We start from the raw sequence: 27,374 nt of genomic DNA, 5'->3' as shown, positions 1-27,374 counted from the left end.
TTAAGTGCTAATAACTTTAAAACACTTTGACTTATCCAGGCCATTCTGGTATTGTTTTTTCGTCACATATTGTACTTCATGACACTGGTAAAATGAAGTAAAAAAAAAAAAAAATTATTTATTTTTTAAAAAAATACCAAATTTACAAAAAATGTGTAAAAAAATAGCAGATTTCCAAGTTTCAATTTCTCTACTTCTATAATACATAGTAATAACTCCAAAAATAGTTATTACATTACATTTCCCAAATGTCTACTTCATGTTTGGATCAATTTGGGAATGATATTTTATTTTTGGGGGATAGGCTTAGAAGTTTAGAAGCAAATTTTTAAAATTTTCCGAAATTTTCAAAAACCCACTTTTTAGGGACCAGTTCAGGTCTGAAGTCACTTTGTGAGGCTTACATAATAGAAACCACCCCTCAAGGTATTCAAAACTGATTTTACAAACATTGTTAACCCTTTAGGTGTTCCACAAGAGTTAATGGCAAATGGTGATAAAATTTCTGAATTTAGATTTTTGGGCAAATTTTCCAGTTTAATCCATTTTTTCCAGTAACAAAGCAAGGGTTAACAGCCAAACAAAATGCTATATTTATTGCCCCGATTCTGTAGTTTGCAGAAACACGCCATATGTGGTTGTAAACTACTGTACGAGCACACAGTAGAGCGTAGAAGGAAAGGTGCGCCGTATGATTTTTGGAAGCCAGATTTTGCTGGACAGTTTTTTTTTACACCATGTCCCATTTGAAGCCCCCCTGATGCACCCCTAGAGTAGAAACTCCATAAAAGTGACCCATCTAAGAAACTACACCCCTCAAGGTATTCAAAACTGATTTTACAAACTTTGTTAACCCTTTAGGTGTTGCACAAGAGTTATTGGAAAATGGAGATGAAATTTGAGAATTTCAATTTTTGGGCACATTTTCCATTTTAATCAATTTTTTCCAGTAACAAAGCAAGGGCTAACAGCCAAACAAAATCCTATATTTATTGCCCCAATTCTCTAGTTTGCAGAAACACCCCATATGTGGCCGTAAACTACTGTACGGGCACACAGTAGGGCGTAGAGGGAAAGGTGTGCCGTATGGTTTTTGGAAGGCAGATTTTGCTGGACTGTTTTTTTTTTTTTTTACACCATGTCCCATTTGAAGCCCCCCTGATGCACCCCTAGAGTATAAACTACATAAAAGTGACCCTATCTAAGAAACTACACCCCTCAAGGTATTCAAAACTGATTTTACAAACTTTGTTAACCCTTTAGGTGTTCCAGAAGATTTAATGAAAAATAGAGATACAATTTCAAAATTTCACTTTTTTGGCAGATTTTCCATTTTAATATTTTTTTCCAGCTAAAAAGCAAGGGTTAACAGCCAAATAAAACTCATTATTTATGGCTCTGATTCTGTAGTTTACAGAAACACCCCATATGTGGTCGTAAACCGCTGTACAGGCACACGGCAGGGTGCAGAAGGAATGCCATATGGTTTTGGAAGGCAGATTTTGCTGGACCTTTTTTTTGACACAATGTCCCATTTGAAGCCCCCCTGATGCACCCCTAGAGTAGAAACTCCCAAAAATTTACCCAATTTTAGAAACTACAGGATAGAGTGGCAGTATTGTTGGTACTAGTTTAGGGTACATATGATTTTTGGTTGCTCTATATTACACTTTTTGTGAGGCAAGGTAACAAGAAATAGTTGTTTTGGCACCATTTACATTTTTTGTTATTTTCAACATTCATCTGACAGGTTAGATCATGTAATATTTTTATAGAGCAGGTTGTCACGAATGCAGCGAAACCTAATATGTATACCATTTTTTTTATTTATTTAAGTTTTACACAATGATTTCATTTTTGAAACAAAAAAAATCATGTTTCTGTGTCTCCATAGTCTGAGAGCCATAGTTTTTTCAGTTTTTGGGCAAATATCTTGGGTAGGGTATGATTTTTGCGCGATGAGATGAAGGTTTGGTTGGCACTATTTTGGGGTGCGTATGACTTTTTGATCGCTTGCTATTATACTTTTTGTGAAGTAAGGTGGGCAAAATTTCAATTTCATCATAGTTTTTTATTTTTATGGCGTTCACCGTTTGGGCAAAGTAACATGACCTTTTTTTTTTTTTTTTCCTTTTTAATCAGTGATAAATGTGTTTTTTTATTTTTACTTTTTTTTTCACTTTCTTTTTACCCAGACCCACTTGGTTCTTGAAGATCCAGTGGGTCTGATGTCTGTATAATACAGTACAGTACACTATATAGTGTATTGTACTGTATTTTACTTACACTTTGAACAGATCTATGCCTTTAGCACAGATCTGTTCAGCACCATGGACAGCAGGATGCCTGAGAAGGCATCCTGTTGCCATGGGAACCTTCCCCGTCTGCCACAACTGAGCAGACGGGGAAGGGTAAGGAGGGGAGCTGTCTGGGGGCTCCCTCCCTCTCCCATCGGGGGGCTGCAAAGGCACAGCAGCCCCCTGATGGGAGAGGGAGGGAGCTCCCTGACTGTTAACCTCTTCCATACCGCGGTCCGTATGGACCGCGGTATGGAAAGGGTTAAACGGCTGACATCGCATTCACAGATGTCAGCCGTTTATACCAGAGTGTCAGCAATGTGCTGACACCCTGGTATACCCATTGGCCACCAATGATTATTCAAGAGGAGGCGGGCAGGGGATCGCGATCCCGCCTGCCACACTGCCCGCCTCCCGCACCGCCCGTAACCCGCACCGCCCGCAATATATATTTTTGGAATACTAAAGTTTCTGATCCCCGCGGTCAGGGGATAAGAAACTGCAGAAAGCGCAGTAAACTGCAGGTCTTAATTGACCTGCAGTTTGCTGCGATCACCGACATGGGACCCCCCCGTGCATTTAGCCTAGGTGCCTGCTCAATGATTTGAGCAGGCACCTTGTTCTGATTATCGCACGCCGGGCGGCGGTGATCGGCACAACACATGACGTACCGGTACGTCATGTGTCCTTAAGTACCAGGACAACATGACGTATCGGTACGTCATGTGTCCTTAAGAGGTTAAAGAGGAGAGAAATTTTGAGTGGAAAAGTGAATATCTGTAGGTTACTGCAGATATCACATCTTTTTATACTAATATCCCTCACAATTTTGCTATAGTGGCATTACGGTGGTACTTGGTAACACATAGCGATTACAGAGACATCCTTCAGGATTTTGTATGTGAAGTAATTATATTTTTGCTTCAACATAATTATTTTATGTTTATCAGGGATTTTTTCTCTCCAGGTGTCTGGAGTTGCTATGGGAGCAAAGTTTTCACCGTCAATAGCAAATATATTCATGTCCTGGTGGGAGAAACATTATCTGTTCACAGAGAGGAATATTTTCACTCATTGTTTCAAATGGTATGGTCGTTATATTGACGATATGTCAATGGTATGGCAAGGTGCGGCGTCTGACATCCACGTTTTTTAGGAATATTTAAATGGATGTGTTAGTTCAATCTCACTAACTATGCAAAGTGATCCCTCGTCTATTTTTTTTGGGACCTTTGTCTAAAAGCTGATAGTAACAATGTTTTAACCTATACACATAGAAGGGAAACTGCAGGGAACACAATACTTTTGACAACTTCATGCCATCCAACACATGTCATTAGAAATATCCTGAAGGGTGAGATGACTAGAGCTAGACGCAACTGTTCAAACATACCCTTGTTCACACAGGAAGCAGAAAAGATCACAACAAGGTTGCGGATTAGACAATACAATGAACGAAATATTAAGAAAGCAAAGCACTGAGCACTGACACGGGACAGGACTTCCTTAGTTTTTCCCTCAATAATTGATGAAAAATCAAAGAACAAAAGTAAAAATAGTGGAAGTATACAAACAACATTTAATAACAAAAGCAGGGGGTACAAGCTGAAGGATAAAACATGTCCCATTACTTTTGTCACAAGATTTAGTGAGCTCAGCAACATTATACAGCGACATTTAAAGGTTTTAAATCATGACAAAGATTGGGGAAATATAGTTTCAGCAGAAATTAAATGTGTGGCACATAGGGCTCCTACCATTGGCCAGAAGGTCAGTCCGAGCTTTTTTTTGATCAAGGAACAGACAAAAATAAAACACATGCTTGACATACAAAGGGTGTTACAAATGTGGCAGCAATAAATTCATATGCTGCAATTTTATGAATGTGTCTCAATCGTTCATCTCCATGGCCAATGGGAGCAGCCATACAATACACTATCTGAACTGCAATACGGAGATGTCTGTATATGTTATAACCTGTAGGGAGTGTCAGTTACAGTTTGTGGGTTGTACAACCAACCAAATTAAAGTGAGAATTAGAAAACATCGATCTGATATCCCCCATTACATAACAAGAAATGTTCCAGCGGCCTCACTACATTTTGCCACTGTTCACAAGGGAAGCACGTCGGCTTTTGCGGTACAGGGCATAGAAAGGGTGTTTGCTCTGATCAGAGGAGGAGATCATAAACAGAAATTATTAAGCAGAGAAACTTATTGGATGTTTTAAGCTGGGAACATGTTTTCCAAGCGGTCTGAATAAGAAACATGATTTGGTTCTCTAATACAGATAACTGCAGTTTTCCTGTCTTGGAGAAGAAGTTTTTCTTTCCCTCGTTATAGGCGCTCAGGTGTGCAGGTGGGGAGGGGACTTCAATCAGTGGTTACCCAGCCCCTTGCTATAAAATATATTTTCATTTTGAACTTATACATGTCATGATGAAGGACCGCTATGTCTAAGGTCTGAAACGCGTAGACAACATTTTTGTATTTGATGTCTGGAGATTTTAGTACAAGGAAATAAAGCTTTTTTACGGAAAGCTGGATTTGATTTTTCTTTGTGGAAGACAGCATTATATACTGGCAGTACGGAGGGGATGGAGGAGCATTATAAATAATGGGGACACGATGGTGGCATTATTATAACGGAGGTACTGTGGGAGCATTATTATTACTGGGCACAATATTGAGTTAATTGCTACTAATGGGGGCACTTTTGGGGAGCATTATCATTATTGGGGGCACTATTACTAATGAGGGCACTCTGGAAGTGAATTATTACTATTGGTGGATCTCTGGGGTGCACTATTATTATGTGGGGGGACTATGTGTATGGCATTGTTATTTTTGCTGGGGCCATCAGGGAGGACCGCTGGCACAGTATTCGGGTAGAAACAGGATAACACTGTTGGAGCACAAGGGTGGGGAGGATGATGGTAAAATAAGGAACCGAAGATGTCTGTGTCGCAAATTCTGCAGAGACGAGAAGCGGTTGGCATAATTCATCATGGCAGTCTGGTCTGAATGGAGAAGATGAGAAAAGAAAACATCTACATTAGTGGATTCATAACTGGATATAATGGATATGTGGTGCTGTATTCCCCTGTATATTTGGTAGTGCAGAATGTAATTTCATTCTGTTATCAATATTTAAACTTTATGTTCTCCAGTTTATAAATTCCATATAGATGCAAACATGCATTGTTCGCCTTTACATTTGCATTGATAGAGCCAACACCAAGGTAATCTCCTCTAGACACTCTCCACCAGCCTCAGACCAAAGAAAATATATTTTCTTATTAAAAAACACATGTTCTTAAAAGTATAGAGGGGGATTTATTATTTGCCTACATCTTGTTTTTGGCGTAAAAAAATATAAAAATAACAAAACTTGTTTTTGTGACTTTTTAAATGCCATTGCAAAAAGAATTAGGGCATCGATTCTAAAATAATCAAATTTGTTATGAATTTCAGAAAAATTAGTCCACAAAACAAATCCGAAGATTTTTAATTTGTTTCAGACGAATTGTATAAAATGGCAGGCAAAATCATGAGGGAGGAAACAGAAGGATGGTCACATGATACTAGGAGGAAGTGGGTGGCGCTTGCTCAAATTGGCTCAGAGGCTGACAGATAGCTTTCATTAGCCAATCAAGGGAGCAGCAGGAAGGGAAGTGCCTGTGCAGAATGTGCAAAATGCCATTCTACACTGAGCAAAAATATAAATGCAACACTTTCGGTTTTGCTCCCATTTCTATGAGCTGATCTCAAAGATCTGAAACATTTTCTACATACACACAAGACCCATTACTCTTAAATATTCTTCACAAATCTGTCTAAATCTGTGTTAGTGAGCACTTCTCCTTTGCCGAGATAATCCATCCCACCTCACAGGTGTGGCATATCATGGTGCTGATTAGACATCATGAATATTGCATAGGTGTGCCTTAGACTGCCCACAATAAAAGGCCACTCTGAAATGTGCAGTTTGATCACACAGCACAATGCCTCAGATGTCGCAACGTTTGAAGGAGCGTGCAATTGGCATTCTGACTGCAGGAATGTCTACCAGAGCTGTTGCCCGTGCAATGAATGTTCATTTCTCTACCATAAGCCATCTACAAAGGCGTTTCAGAGAATTTGGCAGTACATCCAACCGGCATCACAACCGCAGACCACATGTAACCACACCAGCCCAGGACCTCCACATCCAGCATGTTCACCTCCATGATCATCTGAGACCAGCCACCTGGACAGCTGCAGCAACAATTGGTTTGCATAACCAAAGAATTTTTGCACAAACTGTCAGAAACCATCTCAGGGAAGCTTATCTGCATGCTAGTCCTCCTCATCGGAGTCTGGACCTGACTGCAGGTCATCGTCGTAACCTACTTTAGTGGTCAAATGCTCACATTGGAGCGGCGTTCTGTTCACGGATGTGTCATGGTTTTCACTGTTTAGGGCAGATGGCAGACAGCGTGTGTGGCGTTGCGTGGGTGAGCGGTTTGCTGACGTCAACATTGTGGATCGAGTGACCCATGGTGGCAGTGGAGTTATGGTATGTGCAGGTGTATGTTATGGACAACGAACACAGGTGCTTTTTTTATGGCATTTTGAATGCACAGAGATACTGTGACGAGATCCTGAGGCCCATTGTTGTGCCATTAATCCATGACCATCACCTCATGTTGTGGCATGATAATGCTCAGCCCCATATTGCAAGGATCTGTACACAATTCCTGGAAGCTGAAAACATCCCAGTTCTTGCAAGGCCAGCATACTCACCAGACATGTCACCCATTAAGCATGTTTGGGATGCTCTGGATTGGCGTATACGGCAGCGTGTTCCAGTTCCTGGCAATATTCTGCAACTTCGCATTATTTCCATTGTAAATCATCAATACCAATGTGTAGGGGAGGAATTTGGGAGATTAAGTTGCACCTATGTTTTGAGATTAAAGAAAAAAACTTTTGCAAATTTGCTAAATGAAAGACCCATGCCTCATCCTCCCAGAGTCAGAATGTGTGTAGTAGCAGCATCAACAATCTAGCCAGTAGTAGTAGTAGTGGTGTAACATTATTATCGAGGTAAAAGAGGATGAGATTGTAGAATGGATGGTTCATTTAGCCTCTCAGGCACAGCAGGATGACACAGATGTCATCTCTGAGTTTGACACAGTCTGACACAACCTTAGAGCCAGGAGTCACAGCATTCTACCTGCTTCTCCATCTTGCAACCCCAGAGAAGCCATACATTTGCACCCTCTCTGTTTTCTCTGCATGCCTGCTAGTGGGGTGCCTTCTAGTTTGTAGAAAGAGGCACTAAAACCCAACCGCACACTTTAGAGAGTCTTCCTGCTGATATATTGTGTCAGAGCAGTTATTGTTTGGAATGCCATGAGAAGGAGGTTCAGAGGGAGGCGGAGGGTCCCATGCATAGCTGTAGTGATGGTAGTATGGACAATAATAGTAATAGTGGCAGTCTAAGCAAATACAGAGCAGGGAATTGTAAGCGGGGGCAGAGAACCCACAATGATATATCCAAATTTGTTAAAAGTGGCAGAGAGAGTGAGGACTATGAAAATGCGTGCTGGACAGGACTTGGGAACCTGATCAGCAGTGGTGTAACTAGAGTGCTATGGTCCCCAGATCTGCCCCCCCACGCCATGCCTGGTCACACCCTCTGTGAACGTAATTGTTTGCCCCAAGTAATGTCTCCCACTGCCCCCAGTAATGTCCTCCACTGGCCTAGCAGGTAGTGCCCCCACTGGCCCCAGTAGTGTCCCCCACTGCCCCCAGTAGTGTCCTTCCATTGCCCACAGTAATGTCCCCCACTACCCCCAGTAATATCCTTTCACTGCCCCCCGTAATGTTTATTCCCCACTGCCCCCAGTAATCTCCCTACAGAGCCCCCAGTAATTCCCCCAATCTTCACTCACATGTAACAGGGCCCGGCATTGTCACTGCACTTCATGGCAGGCCCCATCAGAGCGCTTAACTCACCTGCATCATATGCGCTCCAGGCCTCCAGCACAACCTTGAACCCAAACCTGAACTTCTGTGAAGAAGTTTGGGTCTGGATACCGCATTCAGTTTTTTATGACGCGCGTGCAAAAGGTATTGCACCCGCGCAATAAAAACTGAGCAACGGAACGCAATCGCAGTCAAAACTAACTGCAATTGCGTACCTACTCGCGCGGGTTTGCCGCACGCTCGTGTGAAAGAGGCCTAATACTTCTGCGTTTATAAAAGTAGGCAGGCATTCTGCCCCTATAAAGGCAACATTTTTGGATGCCTGTATAGAACAAGCAATTCCTTCATCTAACATTAACATGTGTGTGTATAAATATTGCCAGGGATCTTCCTCCATTGAGGCATAATTTTTGAACGCTTGGTCCCAACAAGACACTGTCTTTTTTCCATAACATCAATATGATAAATTATAACACATGCAACAGGGCGGTGTGTTTTTAAACATTCTGTTTGTTAGCACTGTCAAACATGCATTTAACCAGAGCTATGACCCCCAATATGCCTTTTTATGGTGGTTAAGGGTCCTTCGGCTGGACTGCCACCTTTTTATGGTTGCCCAGTCTAAGCACTTAATGGGTCTCCTGTGCAGCTAAATTTATTTTCCAAAGGGAGCTGTGAATAATGAAAGGTTAAAACTCAGTGGCAATATTGCTGTTTTTTCTTGTCCTCCTCCCAGAAAGAAGGGTTGACAACCATCCGCAAAAATTTATAGGCAGTCCGTAAAAAAAGGTGTTTTCTTCCGCTGTCTGTAGCGTCCGGCAGAAAAGAACACTGTCAGTAAAATCTGTTCCTGAAGTCTGCACTGCGCATGAGTGCACAGTGCAGGGAGGTGCATGGGAGCAGTGTCTGAGGTTAGGAGGGGGAGTCCCACTTGTCACCAATGAAAGCGCAGCAATCTTTTTCAGTTTCCTGCCTGCTACTTTCCCACTCCATGCAGTGAGAGAGACTGTGGCTGGCGGGTTTGTGAAGCTCTGACAGACTGGAGTGGTGTAACGGGGCGCCGAAGGTGCACTCAGTCTCCCATCAGCCGCAGACCTGCTGCTTAGCTTTGGGAGCGAGGATGCTGTCTCTAGCTCTCTGCTTGCACTTACTCAGGTCAGGCACTGTCGCCCAGTTGCGCCCCGTCACCCAGGGTGGGTGGTACAAGTAGGTAGGGACAGGGGACCGGGTGGCAGCTCAGGGGATCCACCTCTGCTCTATCTTTATACCTGCGACTCTACCCCGTGACAAGTGGAACTTGAACAGTGGTGGAGGTGATGATGCAGGTAGTGTGAGGTGAGTAAGCCCTGCAGGGTATGGCCATGTGTAATGTGTAGCAGGACTGGGGGCACCATAGAGGAAAATTTAACCCGTAGAGGATGTTCGCAATACATGTACAGTGCTGGGATCTGTGACTTAAGGACCAGTACCGTATAGCTAAGGTGGTCTGATCAGGCGGGTGCAGGAGCTGCACGGACCTGGCAGTCACTGAGACCGGGTCCCTGTTGTAAACGCCAGCATCAATGAAAACACTGATGCCTGTGTATTAACCCCTTGTATGCTGTGGTCAAAGCTGACTGCGGCATGCAGGGGGTTAGCTGAGGGTACAGGTTCCCTCCACGTCCCCATAAGGTCCCCGCGCTGCAGTGACGGGGACCCGATGACTGAGAAGACAGCCTTATGCTTCCATAGGCGTCGGAGCTTGCCTTCTAAGGAAGCCTGTGAGATCCAGATCCTAAGGCTGGGTCTCACAGGCAGGCTGTCAGTGTAAAGGCTGACAGGGAATGCATTACAATACAGATGTATTGCAATGCATAGCAGAGGGTATCAGACCCCCAGAAGTTGAAGTCCCAGAGTGAGACAAAAATAAGTAAAACAAAAAGTTAAAAAATGTGTTTTTCATAATAGAAAAAATAACATAGTTAACCAAAATAGTACCAATCAAACCATTATCTCATCCTGCAAAAAGTGAGCCCCTACATAAGACAATTTGCAAAAAAATAAATGGCTTTCAGAATATGGAGACACAGAAACATGATTTTTTCAAAAATGCTTTTATTGTGTAAAACTGAAATAAATAATAAAAAACTGACATATTAGATATCACTATGTTTATAACAACCTGCTCTATAAACATATTACATGATCCACCCTGTCACCTGAACACTGTAAAAAACATAAAATGAAACCTGTGCCAAAACAAACTTTTTTTGGTCACCTTACTCAAAAAAATTGTTAAAAATTCATATGTACCCAAAAATGTCAACTCTTCCTACAAACAATGAGCCCTTACACAAGGCAATCGGCAGATTATTATTTATTTTCTTGACATAAAAACATGATTTTTTTCTTAAAAATGTTTTATTATGTAAAAACAACAGAAACAAAAAGTATAATATGGAACAATCAAAAATCATATGTACTCCAAAATAGTACCACCAAAACTGCCACCATATCACTTTGTTTCCAAAATAGGGTCACTTTTTTGGAGTTTCTACTCTATGGGTGCATCAGGGGGTCTTCAATTGTGACATAGCAGCTTAAAATTATCCCAGTGAAATCTTCCCTCAAAAAACCATATATTGCTCCTTCCCTTCTGCGCCCTGCCGTGTGCCCATACAGCAGTTTACAATCACATATGGGGTGTTTCTGTAAACTACAGAATCAGTGTAATAAATATTGCATTTTGTTTGGCTGTTAACCCTTGCTGTGTTACAGAATAAAATGGATTTAAATGGAAAATCTGCCAATAAAATGAAATTCTGAAATTGAATCTACATTTTCCTTTAATTCTTCCTAAAGGGTTAACAAAGTTTGTAAAATCAGTTTTGAATATCTTGAGGGGTGTAGTTTCTAAAAATGGGAGCCTTTATGGGTGGTTTCTATTAGGTAAGTCCAACAGAGTATTCATAACTGAACTGTTCCTTAAAAAATTGGGATTTGGAAATTTCCTTAAAAATTTTAAGATTTGCTTCTAAAACTCTAAGCTTTCTAACGTCCCCAAAAAATAAAGTGGTGTTTACAAAAGGATCCAAACATAAAGTAGCCATGTGGGAAATGTAATAACTATTTTATGAGGTCTCACTATCTGTTTTAAAGGCAGAGATATTGAAATTTGGAAAGTTTAAAAAAATGAAATATATTGACTAAAATTCACCATTATCATAAAGTACAATGTGTCAGGAGAGAACAGTCTCAGGATGGCTTGGATAAGTAAAAGCGTTCCAAAGATATTACTATATAAAGTGACACATATCAAATTTCCAATAACGACCTGGTCCAAAATGGCAGGGTCCTAAAAGGGTTAAATTACTGGGGGGCAGTATAGAGTGTGGACAAACTACAACTCCCAGCATGCTCCATTCATTTATATACAGTTCTGAGAACAGCCAAGCAAGTATACATCTTGGGAGGTATAGTTATACCACAGCTACAGTGCCGGAGGTTAGCCATCACAGGCATAGAACCTTCAGGAAGAAAGTCCAAAATAAACAGTGAAACCAAAACCTGCTGCTCTTTACTTCTGCTTAACATTTGGAAAGTTCTAGCATTTTGGTGCTAAAAATGTGCTGGATCATTAAATGTTATAGATTATAAAATGTTGGACTAGAAGAATGTAACTTTTCATATTATAAATTATGCCATAATTGTGGAATTATTTTGGGGCTATCACATATAATCTACTGTTCTTCACTTTTTTCCACACACGTTTGCTTATTATTCTCTTAGCACTTCCCTACATATAATTAGAAACACCATGTTCAGTGCGTCAGCACTTCTCCCACACCTCTTTCAAAATACCATATTTTTCTTATTACTTCCTCTTTTTGCCTAGCTAGTGAGCTTCTCAGATACCACCCTTAGTGATTTGCTGTTAAACTGCTTAGGTTGTTTCCTATTGTTTTGAAAACAAAAACGTCACAAATATCATGATACTCTACTTCACTGTGCTTATATATCAATGCTGCTGCTTATTTAGGGTAGTGTTTCCCAACCAGTGTGCCTCCAGCTGTTGCAAAACTAAAACTCCCAGCATGCCCGGACAGCTGGGAGTTGTAGTTTTGCAACAGTTGGAGGCACACTGGTTGGGAAACACTGATTTAGGGTATATGGATACTAATCTACCTTGGGAATGATCGACATGCTCTAGAACAGTGGTTCTCAACCTGTGGTATGCGTATCCTGAAAGGTAATGACTGCAGGTTGAGGGTTTATACCGGGCTGCCATAGTGTCCGGTATAGTGTGTATGCAGCAAAGTTTCATTGTTGTTTGCTTGGGCCTATTGATAATAAACTGTATAGCCACCCTCAGAACAAAGATACAGTTTAACACTCCAGGGGGGGGGGGGGGGGGGAATGTATGGAAGCCAATGTTTCCCTGCCCTGCCGTTCACTCTAATAGGCTATAGGCTACTAGGCCTAAAGCCTATCAGAGGCCAAGACAGGTGGTGCAATGACATCACCATAATCGTGCTGCTTGTGTTGTAGCTCAGGACACTGGCTGGAAGATGCCTTTTTCCTGCACCGCTTTGTTGACAGCGGCATGGAGGTGAGTATTTGCGTTTGTTATTTTTCTTTGACAGCATGTTGTTGGCCCACTATATTATGACTGGAGGCACTATAAGGGGGCATTTATTCTGCTGGTGGCACTATAAGGGGGAAATCAGTGCTACTGGTAGCACTTTAAGAGGGCATCTTTTTCTACTGATGGCACTATAAAAGGGCGATTAGTACTATAGGACTATAAGGGGGCATTTTTTTCTTCTGGCACACAATATAGTGACTTTATTCCTAATGGAGGCACTATAGGCAAGCATGATTACTTCTGGGGCATCATTACTACTGGGGGCACTATACATGGGCATATTTACTACTGGGGCACACTGTAGGGAATACTACTGAGGGAAGTATGGCAGGGCTTTATTACTACTGGAGGCATTATAGTAGGCTCTGCTACTACTGGGGGCGCTATAAGGGACATTATTAATAAGAAGGGCATTATGGTGGACTTTGTTACTACTGAGGGACTATAGGGACCATAATTACTAAGTATGAGCACCTAGGGGGTATTTTCACTTTTGGGGCACAATAGGAGACATTATTACTATTAAGGAAACGGTGGGGTCCCAGTGGTAGCACCCCTACTGATCTGATAGTTATCCCCTATCCTGTGGATAGAAGATAACTTGATACAACTGAAATACCCCTTTAATTCACTGCTCAGAATCATCTTCAGTGAAGACAGGTTGTCTTCTCACTGGTTTATAAGATTACATAGAAGTCTAGTGAGAGGGGAGTGGTACAGAAGGAGAGACTGCTGGAGACAGGCAGAGACAGAGAGACTGCTGATGGTTTGTCCTACTTAACTGTTGAACTCAAATGTAAACTGTTGAGATCTACTGTGCAATGGCTTTCATTATTGCTGCTGCTTCCAAGGGTTTAAGACAGAGAGTTAGAGAACAGGAATTACTATTTATTTTTCTATGTCTTCTGTGTATTCATACAGTCCTGATCAAAAGTTTAAGACCACTTGAAAAATGGCAAAAAATCATATTTTGCATGGCTGGATGTTAACAAGGTTCCAAGTAGAGCTTTAACATGCAACAAGAAGAAATGGGAGTAAGACAAAATAAAAAATTGAGCATTCAATTTAATGAAAACGACAAATAAACCGAAACAGGCTGTTTTTTCAGCTGATCAAAAGTTTAGGACTACACCTAAAATAAACAAAAAAACTAAAACTAAACCCCCCCAAAACAGAAATCCAACTTCCAAACATGAACTCAGTAATGAGTAGCTCCGCCGTTATTGTTTATCACTTTAAAAATTTGTTTCGGCATGCTTGATGCAAGCGTTTCCATGAGGTGAGTGGGAACATTTCTCCAAGTGGTGAAGATGGCCACACGAAGGCCATCTACTGTCTCAATTGGATTTAGATCAGGGGAACACGTAGGATGGGCCAAAAAAGTGATGTTATTCTCCTGGAAGAAGTCCCTTGTCCTGTGGGCATTATGTACTGTAGCGTTGTCCTGTTGAAAACCCAGTCGTTACCACACAGACAAGGGCCCTCAGTCATGAGGAATGCTCTCTGCAACATCTGGACATAGCCAGCGGCCGTTTGACGCCCCTGCACTTCCTGAAGCTCCATTGTTCCACTGAAGGAAAAAGCACCCAAGACCATTATGGTGCTCCCTCCACTGTGGCGCGTAGAAAACATCTCAGGTGGGATCTGCTTGTCATGCCAGTAACATTGGAAACCTTCTCATCAGAGAATAAAACTTTCTTCCACCTTTGAATGTCCCATGTTTGGTGCTCTCTTGCAAAGTCCAAGCGAGCAGCTCTGTGGCGTTCAAGGAGACGAGGTCTTTGAAGAAGTTTTTTATTTTTGAAGCCCTTCAGTCTCAGATGCCGTCTGATGGCTAAAGGGCTGCAGTCAGCACCAGTAGGGGCCTTAATTTGGGTCGAGGATCATCCAGTGTCTTGACGGACAGCCAATTGGATCCTCCAGCTCAGTGCTGATGAATATTTTTTGGGTCTTCCACTTGTCTTTTTTGTTCCATAACCCTCAGGATAATTTAAGAAATTCCAAATGACTGTCTTACTGCGTCCCACCTCAGCAGCGATGGCGTGCTGTGAGAGACCCTGCTTATGTAGTTCAACAACCCAAACACGTTCAAAAAGGGAGAGTTTTTGCTTTTGCCATCACAACGTGTGACTACCTGACAGGAAATGACAATTAATCCACATCTTTGCACAGATTTGGCCTTTTAAAGGCATGTGGTCCTAAAATTTGGATCAGCTGAAAAACAGCCTGTTTCAGTTTAATCGTTATTTTCAATTAATTGAATGCTCAAAAAATGTTTTGTCTCACTCTCATTTCTTCTTGTTGCATGTTAAAGCTCTACTTGCAACCTTGTTAAGATCCAACAATGTAAAATATGATTTTTTTTGCCATTTTTCAAGTGGTCTTTAACTATTGATCAGGACTGTACATGAAATCTGCCAGTCTCCATCCACTAGTTCAGAAAAAACAGACAATTGTATGTATGGGTCAGCATCCTTTCCGCAATTTTGCGGAATTGGTGAGGACCCATTCATTTAAATGGGGCTGCAAAAGATGCAGAAAGCACACCATGTGCTGTCCTTATCCGTAGTTCCGTTGTGCTGTTCATAAAACAGATAGAGCATGTCCTATTCTTGTCTGCAATTGCATACAAGAATAGGCTTTTTCTATCATAGTGGCAGCCATGTGAGGTCGGCAAATTGTGGAACGCACACGGGTCGGTATCTTTTTTTTGCGGATCGCAAAACACTATGGTCATGTGATTGTAGCCTTACAGACAGATCACAGAGGGAAAAACTGCTAAACTGCCAGATACAAGTCATAATGGCCAGATATAGTGTTACTTCTCATTGTGTGACTCCAGGAGGAGTTTAAATATTGCATCTGTCAAGCATCCATTGAAGTCTAGAGGATTTAGAAATGCATTGAGCACTCGGCTATCACCTTCAGATCCCTAGACTTTGAATGGAACGGGAGTGAGTATGCTCAACCAACACTTCATTTAAACTCCTCCTGACTATGGTTGTGAGGAGAAACGGGGGACTCGGGATCTTGTTCTAGTGATCTGTGGGAGTCCCAGCAATGGGGTACCCAGAGACCAGACATTTATCAGCAATCCTGTTGATGGCTGACAGATTTTGATTCTTGTACAACCACTCGCCTTTGGAATGGTTTGACACTGGATTTCCTTTAAGGTGCAAGAATACCATGTTCATTGGCTTTTCCTAAGGTCTCATGCACACGACCGTGGTGTGTTTTGCGGTCAGCAAATCGCAGATCCGCAAAACAAGGATGGTGTCCCTGCGTGTTCCGCAATTTGCAGAACGGCACGGACAGCCTCCAATATAAATGCCTATTCTTGTCCGCACAAGAATAGGACATGTTATATTTTTTTAGCGAGGCCATGGAGCGGAGCAACGGATGCGGACAGCACACTGAGTGCTGTCCGCATCTTTTGCGACCCCATTGAAGTGAATGGGTCCGCATCCGAGCCGCCGTTTTGGACCAAAACAACGGTCCGTGTGCATGAAGCTTAAGTTGATATAGATTGTGCGGAATTTCCTTGATCTCTCCATTATCTGTTCAAAATATGTAATTCCTTGTAATGTTAAGCTCATTCTTTTATTTGTTTGATTTTTCTACCTAGGGTTATCTGGATCTATATTTAGTTTACATGTTTTTGCCTTATACAGATGTCCCGTAGTAACTTTGAGGTAGAGGCAACAGTTGTGTTCATTAGAGAATGTGATGCTCAAACATCAGAGCCTCTGTAAAAGTGGTAATCCCATTCTGGCACACAAGGTCATGGTTTCTACTACACCTCAAGGGTTAAGTAGCCTACAGAAAGCTTCTAGACCTAGTGTGCCAGACCTATGTTGACTGGGTGGTTAACTTACAGGTTTACAGCTTATTTAGAGGGTGGGGTTTGCCATTATACAAAGTCCTGTCTAAAGCCTAGACTACCAGTGGTAAACAAGTCTGGCATTTTCCATCCAAAACATACTCTTCTTTAACCCTTATAGTAACTGTTAGGCCCCTTGCAGATGACGAACGTTCCTTCCGCAGTGAGTCCACATCGCAGCACTTGCCTGACCTCCCAGCGCTGCCACGGGTCACATAGCATTATATTGATTTATGATGCTATGTAACCCTTACAGTTCTGGAATGTATTGGATAACACTGGCATAATGCTGGGAGGTCAGGTTGGATGCTGCGAACACTCGTCTGCAAGGGGCCTTAGTGTTGAGTGAAGCGAGCTTTAGATGCTACATCTGAAGTTGCTTCGATCAAAACTTCTGATTAATACTGTACAGTGAAGAGCGGCAGGGGCAATATTCAAATTTGCAATATTTCGCAAATATTTGGGCGAAGAGTCATTATATATTCACTAATTCGAGAATTCGTAATCTCCAGTCATTATTTTCTTGATTGCAAAAATTAGCCATCAGAAAATTCGCGATAAAAAGATATTGCAGCCTTCTCATTGGCCTACAAGCAAGAAGCAGTGAGGGATCATGGGTTCAGATGATTATTTTTTTTAAAATATTCGCAAATACAAATATATAGCACTATATTCTAGATATTCTCGAAGTGCCATTATTCATGATAACAATTTGCAATTAGAATATTCGTGATCAACACTAGTACGGAGATCCCTCTACGTTCAGTAATAGAATGCATGGGTACCGATGAGCCAAAGCTAGTTATTCACAAAGCTGCGCGTGATTTTGTTGGATAACTTAGGTAGTTGATTTTTAAAATAGAAAACCACTTCAAAACTTGAAACCGAACTCGGATTTGGTTTCACCTAGTAGCTGGCAACCAAAGATGAGTTCAGTTTCAGGTTTTAAAGTGGTTTAGCGCTTTAAAAATCAACTACTGAAGTTATTCAACAAAGCCACACCTGACTTTGAGAATTACTAACTTCGGCTCATCAGAGCCCATACATTTTAATACTGTATGGAGACAGATCTTCGTACAGTATTAATCCGAAGTTTTGAACAAAGCGACTTCGGATCCAAGGCTTGCTTTGCTCAACACTAGCATCTGTGGAAAATTATTAGCTTCTCATTATTAGCTAAAGTCCCAAAAGTCTATCAGTATTCATTAATCATTTTCACAGTGCAAATGAACAGGCTATATCACAACAAACATATAAAATGCAGTTACGCATTATTAACCAGTAAAAGTCAGTGCATTTTAACCCTTTAAAGTGAAATAAAGAGTTGATGAATTTACATAGAGGAAATAGGGGCAAATGTCCACAAATGTCCCCCCATTGCATTTAAAACTCAAATTTACATAAAGGTGGATAAGTTTAGCTACAGGTACCTGTGTCAATTTTTTTTTTTTACAGTAAGCCACTCCACTAACTCCACCCAATGCATAACTCTACTCACCCAGTCCCACTTACCTAATACAATCTAGGGCATTTCCCCTTGATGCCCCTCACAGTAGTTATTCTCACCTTTGTGCCCCTTCTCAGTAGTTATTCCCAACTTTGTGACCCTTCACAGTAGTTAACCCACATTGTGCCCCCCTTCACAGTACTTATGTCCTCCTTGTGGCCCATTCACAGTAGTTATGCCCACCTTTGTGCCACTGCCGAGTAGCTATGCCCACTTTTGTGCCCCTTCACAGTAGTTATGTCCTCTTTGTGCCCCCTTTTGGTCTGTAGTGCACTCTCCAGCTCCATTATAAAAAAAAAAAAAAACACACTTACCTGCTTCCCTGATGATCGGCAGATCTTATGTTTCAAGCAGCAGCAGACATCCTCACACATACAGACATCATGCTGCTGGCTATGCAGGAGGCAGATTCCTGGGCTTTTTCACCGCTCCTCCCATACAGCCAGCAGCAAGATGTGCAGTTGCCTGGGAGTGCTGGTGATCAGCTGAAAGGTGAAGCAGAAAGTGGGCAGCTACCTTCTTTACTAAATTAACTGCCCGGCAGTGCGCCACACCCCTAGCCTCTGCATATGTGCCCCAGCTGCCATCCCCCAATTGCTACATCAATCAGACCTATATACCAGGCTAAACTATTAAGGCCTCTGCAGGAAACAGACATAAGGTTGTTGTTCTTCAAGATTTTCTTCAACATCAGAGGAAATAGTCAGCAAGGTAAATATCTGTAATGCTGAAAAAAATGGCGAAATCCTCTTTCATATAGTCTACAGTAATTTACAGAGTAGCAAAGGATTTCTCCCTATAAATAATCTTTTTATTGCTGATATCATTTGCTTCTCGAAAATACAACAATACAAAATGAACTGGGGGAGGTTGAGCCATTTAGATGGTATTATAAAAAAAAACACTTGTACTAAGTCATAACGAGTGGAGGAGCTAACCCGTATCTCTGCTGCAGTTTGGACTACAGGAAATAAGAATTGAGTAAGTAAATTTACACTATATGAACACATGAAAAAAAAAAACTAAGACTTCCCTATTTGTCTCTGTTTTCTCAGTCTCTTGAAGCTTACCGACATGTCCAGAGACCCTTTTTTAATATGTCTCTCTTGAAATGATTTCCTTTGATAGCCTTCATATAATAATTCAAAAATTTAGTGAGAACAATTCAGGATTAGATATTTTACTCTTGTATTAACTTGTTTTCCTTTAAATTAGTCTATGGTTACAGACACTCAAACCCATACCATTCCATAGGTTTCCTTTACAACAACAACACACCTATTAAAGAGGCCGGGCAAAGTTATAATGTCAGGAGGACAAAATTCGGAATCACTAAACCAAATAAATATTGAACGCCTCCACACTCTAAGATATTGTAGAACCATACTTTATTAAAGATGATATCACCAAAAATCTGCAACAGCAAAATATAATACATCAAATTATTACCCAAACAATACTTTATTAAGGAATGATATCAAAAGATACCGTTTCGCCTGTGAAGGCTTCTTCCGGGGGTGCCATGCTGATCATGAACCGTTTCTTAGGTATTTTGCACATTAAATTAAAATGAAAACCGGCACGTGGTATTGATCTGTCGAAGATGGACATCACCAATCATAAGCTCCGCCCAAAATGACAGACAAGCTTAAGTATCAGCACTCCCTAGTAAGGTCAGGTGCCGAACATCGCACCGTCATAGCAACGTCACAGCCACCTGACCTCCCATGTGATCATCAATGTTACATATCTGGATGGTAAGAAGCAGCTGGATATTTTCCACAAGAGGACACATAAAACAAGAAAGTCACTTTTTTAATTATTGCAAGCTTACATGAGAATACATGTGTACCTGTTCAATGCATGGATCAGTATGGAGAAACAGGACACTCCCCGTCTGGCACTGAAATTGTCAATATTTAAACCATAACGGTAGTTATATAATTGCAAATAAACTACAGTGCAATTTGATTGATGTCCGAGGACCTGAAAAACATAAACAGAGAACAGGCATATAATGCAACAACTAAAATATGAGGCTTCAAGTGAATCAATCGAAGTTCAAACACTTCTTGGTTGAAGTTTCAGGTAGGATTCAGCAGCCTAGGCAATAGGTTCATTCTCTAAAGGGCAAGAGAGTCCCTTTGTCTTGCAACTTTAACCTCCACCTTACCATCATCTACGCTTTTACCAATAATTATTTCGGCTTGCTGGTCCTTGGGATCTCCAACTTTTATGTTAGGGAACTGTTGTTGCCATTTTCTGCGTCCTTGCACAGTGGACAGATACTCCATCTTCCAACGATTCCAGAAGTGGTTGGCAAGGTTCTGTATTCGCTTTCATTGATCAAAGCACAGATTTCTATCTTTAAAGTTTCCAGGTGGAACAGGAACAGACCCAAGCTCTGCATATGCAGGGTAGCTGGGGTAAGAATAGTTGGGTTCTCTGGATCTGTAGACACTGGAACAAGTGGTCTTGAGTTGATTATGGCAGATGCTTCTGCTAAGAAGGTGGTTAGAATCTCTGGATCATTGTCAGATTCTAGAAGACCGAAGACGTCAGCTGTGGTCTCTTCTGTGTGATCCAGCAGGAATTCAGGACCTGTTAACCTGGAAGAATTTGCAAATACACTTGCAGACACTGGCCTAGTAGCACGATCTGCAGGATTAATTTCAGAGGGGACATAATGCCATTGTTCAGGTTTAGGTGATTTCCTGATTCTTTCTATACGGTTGCTGACATAGACATAGAAACGTTTAGTCTGGTTGTATATGTAGCCCAGAACAACCTTACTCTCTGTGTAGAATTTGGTGTCATCTATCTGAATGTCTAGCTCGCATAATATGAAATTTGCGATTTCTACAGCTAGCACAGTCCCACAAAGTTCAAGCCTAGGAATTGTGTGCTCAGGCTTAGGTGCTAACTTAGCTTTCCCAAACATAAACCCTATGTGGGTTTGATTAGAAGATTATTTCACCTTGAGGTAGGCAATAGCCACAATGGCCTCAGTATATGCATCTGAGAAGATGTGAAGCTCTTTTCTCCGGCTCGTAGCAAGGGAAGCTGAGGTGTAGCAGCGTGGTATATGTATTCCATCTAAAGCATGTAGAGATTGCTTCCAGGACTCGCACTTTGAAAGCTTATCAGATGGCAGTGGAGCATCCCAATCTTTAATAGACTCTGAGAGCTGTTTAAGTAAGGCTTTACCTTGTATGGTGATGGAAGCCACAAATCCCATTGGATCGTATAGGCTGTTTACCACTGACAGAACACCACGCTTGGTAAATTGTTTGTCTTTAAAGCTGACTTGAAAGCTGAAAGTGTCCTTTAATAGGTCCCACCGTAGGCCCAGACTTCTCTGTATAGGTGGCATGTTCATTCCCAGATTTAAGTCCTTAAACCCTGTGGCATCATCACCAGGTTGAAAGGCTTTCATAACAGCAGGACAATTTGAGGCAATTTTGTGTAGTCTGAGGTTAGCCTCAGAAAGCATACTTTGTGTCCTTTGGAGCAGGTCTATGGATTCTTCATCTTTAGGTAAAGACTTAAGTCCATCGTCAACATAAAAGTCTCTCTCAACGAAGTGTCGAGCATCCGTGCCATACTCCTTTTCTCCATCAATGGCAGTCCTTCGTAAACCGTATAATGCAACAGCGGGTGAAGGACTATTTCTGAAAACATGTACTTGTCATGTGGTATTCAATAATCTCATTGTCCATGTTGTTGTCGCGGTGCCACAGAAACCTTAGGAAATTCCTATGATCTTCGGGTACAATGAAGCAATGAAACAACCGCAACTGGTTCTCTTCTAAATCTCATAAGTATGCCTACAAGGTTGTTGGTTAGATTCGGACCAGTGAGAAGAACATCGTTTAGGGATATACCTTGACGCTTGGCACTGGAGTCAAATACTATCCTGATTTGTTTTGGCTTACGTGGATGATACACTCCGATGAAAGGCAGATACCAGCACTCATCGTGTCTTTGAAGTGGTGGCGCTGGTTCAGTATGATCATTGTCAAAGATCCTTTTCATAAGGCGATTAAATGGTCCTTTATTTCAGGCCTGTTCCTTAGTGTTCGTTGAAGTGAGTTGAATCTGGATAAAGCCTGTTCACAATTGGTTCGGAGTTTGACCCTTGTAGCACGTAGAGGTAATGGTGCAACCCAGCTGTTAGTCTCATCCTGAAAGAATTCCTTATCCATCATTTTTATGAATTCTCTGTTTTCAACTGACAAGGCTACTTTGTTGTCCTCACTTGTAGTACAAAACACTGTGGTACCTAGGTTGTCATCACAAAGCTTCTCCTTTACTTCAAAATGGTGAGGGCACTGTTTGAAGTGGGATGCACGTCCGTTTCCCAACATGTAAGTCTTGAAGGAGTTGATCTCAGATGGCGTACAAATCCTGCTCAAGCATACATCGCCCACTATTACCCAGCCTAGGTCAAGTCTTTGTGCATAAGGAGCGTTGCCAGACCCATCGCACTGATAGCGTACTTTATGTACTCTGAGAATGTCTCTTCCTAACAGGACTAAGATTTCAGCACTCTTGTCTATTGCAGGAATCTCATCAACAAGGTGCCTGCCTTAAATGGGGATGTTGATATGCAGCTTCTAGAATGGGAATCTCTTCCCTTTGATCTGGTATCTGCTCACACTCGACTAACGTTGGTAGGGGTATGCCCTCCTCCTCGTTGATATGAGAGACCATGAATCCGTCAATCCTTCTGCCGAAGGTCTCTACACAACCAGAACAGGTTCTGAGAGTATATGGGATTGCATGACCCTCTATGCCAAAGATCTCAAAGAATTTAGGTTTAACCAGGGATCTGTTGCTCTGTTCATCTATTATGGCATACATCCTAGCAGCTTTCTCAGGATGATCCCTTGGGTATATTTTGACTAGGCATATCTTGGCACAGCATTTCGCGAATTCATGATCTCCAGGCATTATTTTCTTGATTGCGAAAATGTGCCATAAAAAATTTGCAGAAAAATTTGCATGAACTGGTATTTTTTTAAAATTGAATATTTGCGATTACGAATATATTTAGCCATATTCTAAATATTCGCTAATTCGCAATTCAAATATTCGTGATCAACACTAATAAGAATCTCCCTGCGCTCTTGTAAAGTCTTTGCCCTAAGCCCACAACATTAGGGTCTTTAACTCTCTCATCCACAACGCCCTGATAAGTAGGTGAGGTTGTGGAGGGTGAGATGTCTGTCCTTTTAACAGATATAGCTCTATTTAAGTCTCTACGTTTAGCTGCTGTATTATCATACCTTGATGATGGTGAGGATGAAGCAGGCAGGTTGGGTTCACTGAAGCTGAAGCTCTGATCGTTTTTCATCCAGGCTTGATCACTAATGAACCTGCAGAAATATGAGAATGGAGGAAAGGATACATTGTAGTCTCTTTTGTATCTTGAGCACAGTTGTGCCCATTTTTCTTGTAGGCCGTATGGCAGTTTAGACACCACTGGGTTGACACCATGAGCGGTGTCCAGGAAGTTTAGTCCAGGTAGACGTGGGTCAGTCTTTGCCAACTCCATTTGGAGGTCACTTAGATCTTGGAGCTTGTGATAGTCTTTGTTCCCTACTTTTGGGAAGTTTTGCAGTCTCTTGAATAGAGAGATTTCTATGGCCTCATAGCTACCATAGGCTTGCTCAAGCTTTGCCCATGTGGCAACAAGACCTGCATCTGGGTGGTCAACATGTACTGTTCTGAGTCTTTTAACACGACCTGCAGATTCTGGTCCCAGCCACTTTATGAGCAAATCAAGTTCTTCCTTAGCAGTAAGGTTGAGATCAGCAATAGTAGCCTTGAAGGTTGATCTCCAGGCCCTGTAGCTCTCTAGACACTCATCAAACCTTGAGAGGCTGGTGTTAATGAGCTCACGGCATACCATGTATCTGGGCAAAGTCATTCATGTCTGGTCTCTCACTCCTCAGTGTCAAAGTAGCTTGTGGAACCCCTTGGCTTGGGTGTGAAAGTTCTCTGGTGATGTAGGGTGAGGTTTACCAGGGTAAACTTTTGTTGCATGAGCTTTTAACTGTGGTGCAGTCTCTAAGGCTTGTGCTGGCTTTGATTTCAGCTGCAGCCTATCACTGGAAGTCACCTTATTCTTGACATGAGTTGATCTGGTTTGCTGCATAGATGTACTTGCGTTGTAGACTTGAAGAGGCTCAGGCATATAGCGCTGAGAGGTCTCTGTGTTGAGAGTCAGACCGGTGTTGTTAGTAGGAGCTACAGGATATGACTCTGTCTCTTTGTAGGTGTTATGCTTTAGAACGTATTCACTGGTGCATTCAGCAGGATCTTCCAGTTCTACTGGGATAAGGCAGTCTGAATGAATACTTTGTCCCATTGCTGTCATGGAACCATGAACCAGACGTACAACAGAGATGAGTGGAAATAAGAAGGCTTTATTGGAAATCAAGCCGTAGCAAAAGTCCAAACGGATGGCTAAACCGAAGCAGGGTCTTGCGTAGACAGAGGTCAGGAACCAGGAGGGTGGTCAGACGAAGCCAGGATCAGGAACCAACGGAGTAGTCAGACGAAGCCAGGATCAGGAACCAACGGGGTAGTCAGACGAAGCCAGGATCAGGAACCAACGGGGTAGTCAGACGAGGCCAGGATCAGGAACCAACGGGGTAGTCAGACGAGGCCAGGATCAGGAACCAGAAGCAGCAGCAGTCTTAGAAGCATGTGAACACAAGAGGACCAAGCAAGGAACTGAAGCCACAGACCTTCTATATATATGAGCTAGGCATCCAGCTCCTCCCAGTGGGAAGGAGAAGCCGCAGGGTGGGAGGCTACAAGAAACCCAGAAACCAAGATGGCCGCCAGCACATGTCAAACGAAGGTAAGACCATGACAGTACCTCCCCCTCAAGGACCCCTCCTCCGCGGAGTAAGGAACGGTTTCTGAGGGAAGCGTGCGTGGAAGGCTCGGAGCAAAGCAGGAGCATGGACATCTGCGGAGGGAACCCAGGAACGCTCCTCTGGACCATAACCACGCCAATGGACCAAAAACTGCAACCGACCGCGGACCAGGCGTGAGTCCAGGATATTGCTCACCTCATATTCCTCACGATTGCCCACTTGGACCGGACGGGGCCGAGGAACCGAGGAAGTGAAACGATTACACACCAACGGCTTCAACAGGGAGACATGAAACACGTTGGAGATCCGCATGCCAGGAGGAAGCGCAAGGGCATAGGCTACCGGGTTTACCCTGCGAAGCACTCGGAAGGGACCAACAAAGCGAGGCGCCAGCTTGGGAGTGGGCACTCGAAGGTTGAGGTTGCGGGTGGACAACCATACACGGTCTCCGACCTGGTAGGAAGGAGCGGGCGCTCGTCTGCGATCAGCCTGGAGTCTCTGGCGCTGCGCAGAGACCTCAAGGGACCTCTGGATCTGTACCCAAGAAGCACGTAGGACGGAAAGGTGATCCTCCACAGCCGGAGTATCCAGGGGAGAGAATACCTCCGGTAACACGGCAGGTTGGAACCCATAATTGGCCATGAAGGGAGACGTCCCAGAGGAAGAGTTCACCGCCGTGTTCCTGGCAAACTCAGCCCAAGGCAGGAGGTCAACCCAATTGTCTTGGTGATCGGAGACATAGCAACGAAGGAATTGCTCCAAGGCCTGATTAGATCGTTCTGCGGCCCCATTGGACTGAGGGTGGTAGGCCGAGGAGAAAGAGAGATGAATCCCCAACTGGGAGCAAAAGGCGCGCCAGAACCTGGACACAAACTGACTCCCCCGATCCGACACAATCTCCTTGGGCAAACCGTGCAACCGGAAGACCTCCCTGGCGAAAATCGTGGCCAACTCTTGTGCAGAGGGTAACTTCTTGAGAGGAACACAGTGGCACATTTTGGAAAACCGGTCCACAATCATGAGAATGACCGTATGGCCTCGGGATGCAGGGAGGTCCACAATGAAATCTATCCCCAGGTGTGACCATGGGCGCTCCCCGGTGGCTATGGGTTGCAAAAGGCCCAACGGAAGGTGTCGAGGGGACTTACTCTGGGCACAAACGGAGCATGCCGCTACATATGCGGCGATGTCGGAACGTAGAGAAGGCCACCAGAACAGACGTGAAACAGCCCAGGACAGCTGGTTCTTTCCAGGATGCCCCGCGGCCTTGGAGTTATGGTAGGTTCGCAACAACCGAGTGCGCAACTCCTCAGGCACAAAACACCTGCCGTTGGGTCTCCCAGAGGGAGCACCAGATTGAGCCGCCAAAATCTGCTCACCCAGGGGAGAGGTCAGGCTGGTGCGAATGGCGGCCAGGATCTGATTCGGAGGTATGACCGAAGTCGGAATCGACTCCTCCCCGGACAGCTCGGAGTACTGCCGTGATAAGGCATCCGCTCTGATGTTCTTGGAACCGGGTAGGTAGGAGACCACGTAATTAAAACGTGACAAGAACAGAGCCCATCTGGCCTGACGTGGTGTCAATCTCTTGGCCTCAGAAAGGTAGGTCAGATTCTTGTGGTCCGTCAGGATGAGAACCGGAACCACCGAGCCCTCGAGCAAGTGCCTCCATTCTTTAAAGGCCTGCACGATGGCCAATAACTCCCTGTCACCAATCTGATAGTTGCACTCCGCGGAAGACAGTTTCCGGGAGTAAAACCCACAGGGAAGCAGAGGACCCTCTGGTGTTCTACGCTGAGACAGAAGGGCGCCTACTCCCGTCTCAGACGCGTCCACCTCGAGGACAAAGGGCAACCCAGGGTTGGGATGCGACAGAATCGGAGCCGACACAAAGGCGGACTTTAGAGCCTCAAAAGCTCGGATGGCCTCGAGCGGCCAGACCTGGAAATTACTGCCCTTCCTGGTCAGATCCGTGAGAGGCTTGGCTAGCATGGAAAAGTCCCTGATGAACTTCCGATAATAATTGGCGAAGCCCAAAAAGCGCTGCAGGGCACGGAGACCACTGGGCTGGGGCCACTGTAAGACAGCCAAAACCTTCTCAGGATCCATGGAGAACCCCTCAGCGGAAATGATGTAACCTAAGAAGGTTACCTGGGATCGGTGAAATTCGCATTTCTCAAGCTTACCGAACAGCCTGTTCTCT

The sequence above is a fragment of the Bufo gargarizans genome, chromosome 4 (assembly GCF_014858855.1).
Source record: "Bufo gargarizans isolate SCDJY-AF-19 chromosome 4, ASM1485885v1, whole genome shotgun sequence".
Taxonomy (NCBI): domain Eukaryota; kingdom Metazoa; phylum Chordata; class Amphibia; order Anura; family Bufonidae; genus Bufo; species Bufo gargarizans.
Note: the sequence above shows the minus strand (reverse complement) of the source record.